Here is a 4,740-nt window from a genome sequence, read left to right as displayed (position 1 = left end):
CATGAGTTGAGAGACACGAACATATATATTCACAAAAAACTTTTTCACTAATTTTGTGAAACTGCTCCAGCTGGGTTTCCTCCTCCTCCTCCATCTGTCCACTAGGTGTCCCTGTTGTCACCTTGTGGTGTTTTGCAGGCCAGTCATCAGCTAAATGAGCTGCACCCGGGGCGGGTCTGGCATGAAAACAGCATGTGTTTCTTTGTTGCCTTCTTTTGTGCACTCACCCATACATGCTTTACACGCTACACGTGTTCCTGATGTATGTGTGTAATAAATCTGTTGTTCTTGGCTACCACTTCACGTTGTCTCCCTCCTGTCACATTCTTTGAGTCGGGCTGTGACAAATGTTGTTAGACATTTTGCCCGTGAGTATCTACAGTGCTGAACAAACGCATTAGACACCTGTCAGAGACCATCCAGCGTCATGAAGTGCTTTAATGTGGACTTAATGAGGATTTCAAACTGAATTCACCTTTTTTTCCCAAATTTGAGCCACCTCACTGGGCAGAAACCACTAAAGCTGATCTTCTGTTCAGGAAAACATGTAAAATTATAATTTCACAATTTAATCAAGAAATAATAATTTCTTTAGTCATAGATAATAATCATAATAATCATATATTAGCATTAAAACTATCAGTTTGGTTAAGAGCTTCTACATACGCTGCATTAACCTACAGAAACATAATGATTTTATGTAGTTACCAATGCTCTTAATTTAGAGCAGCGTGTGACATAAACTTTAACACTGGGTGGTGATCTAATAAATATATGTTATACATATTGGTAATAAATACGTTACCGCTGTATATCCATGTATGTATTACAGAGTAAACCAGCCATTAAAGGTCAGATTTAGACTTTAGACGTTATTTTGATAAAACGTTCAAATATAGTGAGTTCAAACAAATCTACGTGGTTTGTTCATTATGTGTGTATTTACTTTACGCTGCTACTATCAGATATTAGATACTATAGAACATGCATATATGTTATTTTTATGTTATTTGATGTTATTTTATATTATTTTATGCCAATAAAACCTTTGAATTCCACTGAAATCAGTCTGAGGAAGAGCGCGAATAAGTGTAACGCTGGCTTGACTGTTACCACTAATCAATAAAATAACATATCACTTTATCCATTAACTCCTTTATTTAACTAATATTAATTATTGATCAAGCCCGAATACTTTATGGTTCGTTGGCTGATTCATGGGGACTCCTGTCCGTTAAATAAACTGTAACTGATACCTAACGTGCACAATTAAGCCTTTACCCTTCTCCAAAATGTAACTGCGCAATATGTCCTGGATATGAAAAATAATTTATCTGATTGGTACCATAAAATGTTATCGCGTCAGAAACTTGCAGGGCTGTTGTCTGACTGTCTAAAATACGATAATAAATAAATTTGAACATTTCGAAGGCGAGAGTCTGATGAAAATGTCAGATAAAAGCTCAAGTCAGACAGCAGAAGCGTCTGAGGTAAAAGTTTGTGGTAAGAGAGAGGTGCAGAGTCAATTCTACTGTACCACAGCTTAGACTTCAACTATTATTAAAAACAAATGAAATGAATGCTGAAGATCTAAAGTATTAATTATATATATATTTATATATATAGTATTTATATATATATATATAATATTTATATATAATATATATTATTATTTAATAAATGTTTTTAAGCTAAGTGTGCAAAAGCAAATTTGACATATTGAAAATTGATAAAACCTGTTGTTGATGATTAGTTCAGAATTTCTCAGAGATTAAAATTAAGAAAACAACAACACACAAATCCCAAAGACTACAACTACACATGACACTAATTACACTATGTCCCTGAAGATAACACAGAGAGTTCATGCAGAGCAACATGAACTAGGCCGAGACCGAGATGAAAGACTCGCTACATCAAGGCTGTGCAATTCGAAACAGGAAGCAGTAAAATAGGAAACATAAGCTGTGTAGTATTTTCAGAAGAAAACGTATTTTGATATCTGGCACGTGTAATGTGGTAATTAGTTGGTACTTTACTGCTACCTACTGCAAGGACAGAGAACACACTAAGAGCCAGGAGAGTGATGGACAGGATCCTCGTGGACATTTTGACCGATGGACTGATCAGGCTGAGACTGATGAGCTGACAGCGTTGGACTTTTTTTGCGAGCGCAGAGATTTATCTACCGGTGGGTTGAATGTTTGAGGCATGATGACGTGCAAGTATATTTTTTTAGTACGTGTGTACGCCATGTATGGTGTGGTAATATCACACCTCCGCCCCTCATCAGAGAATCTTTTTAGTCGTATGTGTGCGACTTCAAACCACCAACATCTTTCTGAGAAACATCATGACACATGTTTGCTTGCGGCCACACGCCACCACAAACACACACACACTTCTAAAGTACACACGGCAAACCCAAAGTGTGAAGACCAAAAAAAGAAAAGAAAAGAGAGCACCATTGTGGTCATTGCGTTTTTGCATTGTCATGATGATGATTTAGACAGCGGATGTTTCCATTTCTGAGGATGTGTTTCATTTCTGTGACAGTTTAAATTACAATAGAAAAGACAAAATGTCCAGTAGTTATTTAGATGAATGAGCTCTGCAGTTGTGCAGGAATGTGCAAAATTCACAGAGTGAAGTATCAAGAACTTTGAGAGGTGTGTAAGCTTGGGTGGTGTCTGTATGCTGGTTGTAGATGGGAAGAAACTGATGATCTGATGGACCTCGGCGGTTTCCTGGAAGTCCAGGTGCGATCACCTCCTCGGCACCGCGAATGATACGCTACGTCTGTGGTACCTGGTGGATGGAGGAGTGAAGATGAACTCGCTTACATTGATGATACGCATGTTAACTTGAGGTCCTGGGTGATGAAGGGGGCAGGTGGGGCTGGGTTTGTTATGAGACCACAACCATCTCCACTATCTGAAGTAGTCATCTCCCCCAGAAATGAATCCATCATGGAATGTATTGCTCTGATGACATTACTTATGTTCAAAAACGAGTCAATCACTGACTAGTCACAGCAGTCAGCCCAGCTCGGCGTCTGTCTTTCAGGCTTTTATTCACCAAGCTCTCACCAAAACACTAAAAGTCAGTCCATGATTCCTCCACCGACGTCCTCTCCGGCCTTTTCACTTCTATCATTGTGCCATAGAGGCTGCTGAAACCCGGTTACATGGCCCGCTGCCCAGCTCGCGTTGGACAACACCAGCTACCAAACACCTCGTCGTCCAAAACTCTGTGGTACAAACACTAACACTCCCTAAGTTTCACATGAGCTAACGCAGCTACAGTTGGCAGCAGTTACTTCACTGTCCAATTATAGAACTCTGTAATCATGTTGATAAAATATGATCCAGTTTAACTTGTGGGTGTGACTTAGTGCCGTAAAGCACTGGTGAATGTGGTCGCGTTCAATGGATGCTTTAATTATGGACATATCAGATGAGAGATAGAAAAAAGTGTCTTTGTTGGTTTTTAAAGGCAGCTTGCGTCTAAATTGTTGCCATTATCGCTTTCTGCTGGGTTTGAAAATGACTCGGATCACTTATCTGATCTTTCACAAACACCAAGAAACCGTTCATGACTAAGGAACACATGTCAGATAGGCGTTACTCATCCTACAGTTAATGTTGATGTCATGGGGAAATCCATCCTGTTGAGCATATGGACACGCTACACAGAAGCAGTGTTTTTCCATTGGCTGTTTATTGTTTACTCTTGCTTTAATAAGCCTGGCCTAAATTTCTTATTCTATATTGTAATACAACACTCCTTTGTAAAGTCCAAGAAACGCAAATTGGATAACTTGTTTCTTTTTTTGCACACAGTTCTGAGTGTTATATTTTGTTTTTATCATAAGTATCTCAGGCATTTCTGATCCGCCAAACGCTTTGGCTGGACTCAACAATGATGTCAGCGTTTATAGAAAGAAATGTAGAAACACCCATAGCTGGATGTAATGCATGGAGTATGTGTGTGGGATGAGTGCTAAAAAACGGAGGCTGAGGGGTGGAGACAAAGCAAGCAGAGGGTGATATGTTTGTAAGAAGTCAGTCATCCCACCTGATTGCGGAACTTCAAGTTGCTCAAGACTTGCTCACCTTTCTTTCCTTGTTTGTTGTTTTTTTCTGAGCCCCCACGCAGCACGAAAGGAAAATCATTCGTCAGAAATGAGAATAAAAAGTATCAATCAATCAATCTATCAATCTATCTATCTATCCATCCTGCATTGTTTTCTCTGTCTGAACTTTCCGAAGCCCGTGTCATTGGAAAAGCAGACTTCCTTTGATTTCTTGTAAACAATATTCATTTGGTGAAAATCTTCCAAAAAAAACAGCGTCTCCTAATAATAGGAGTTTATTTGTAAGTCCTAACTGCACTGGATGTTATCATGTTCAATGTTCAGTAACCTCCCTCTCCAAAGTTTTAATTCTGAGCTAACCCTGCTAAAATATCCCAGTAACAACTGGCAGAATTTCAAGGCCTTTCAAAGTCCTTGAAAGTGTCCTAACCCACACATCTGGACTTGAATCACTGACTCACTGCTACTGAGCTTTGGGAGTGCCTCATCGGCTGTATAGGACGACGTCCACACGCCACACATGTTAAAACCTGAAACAGTAGCACCTCTTTTGTCTGACATGACTTGTACTTGTACAGTACTGATTTGGCCATGTACTAATACCTGGATGATTTCATAAAACATCTCTGTGCTCACTGTTATTT

At 39.2% G+C, this 4,740-nt stretch overlaps 1 long non-coding RNA gene across 1 annotated transcript in view; it reads right to left on the bottom strand.

Annotated features, from left to right (window-relative positions):
- The window catches only part of LOC109137095 (uncharacterized), a 2,912-nt gene extending 766 nt beyond the window's left edge, over positions 1-2,146 (bottom strand). The window contains exon 1 of the long non-coding RNA XR_003461589.1: positions 2,040-2,146. This is a non-coding gene — a long non-coding RNA (uncharacterized LOC109137095). The remainder of the gene's footprint in view (positions 1-2,039) is intronic.
- Positions 2,147-4,740: the final 2,594 nt, after the last annotated feature.

Source organism: Larimichthys crocea, chromosome XXIII (assembly GCF_000972845.2).
Source record: "Larimichthys crocea isolate SSNF chromosome XXIII, L_crocea_2.0, whole genome shotgun sequence".
NCBI lineage: Eukaryota > Metazoa > Chordata > Actinopteri > Sciaenidae > Larimichthys > Larimichthys crocea.
This window is presented reverse-complemented; position numbering and strand designations above follow the sequence as displayed.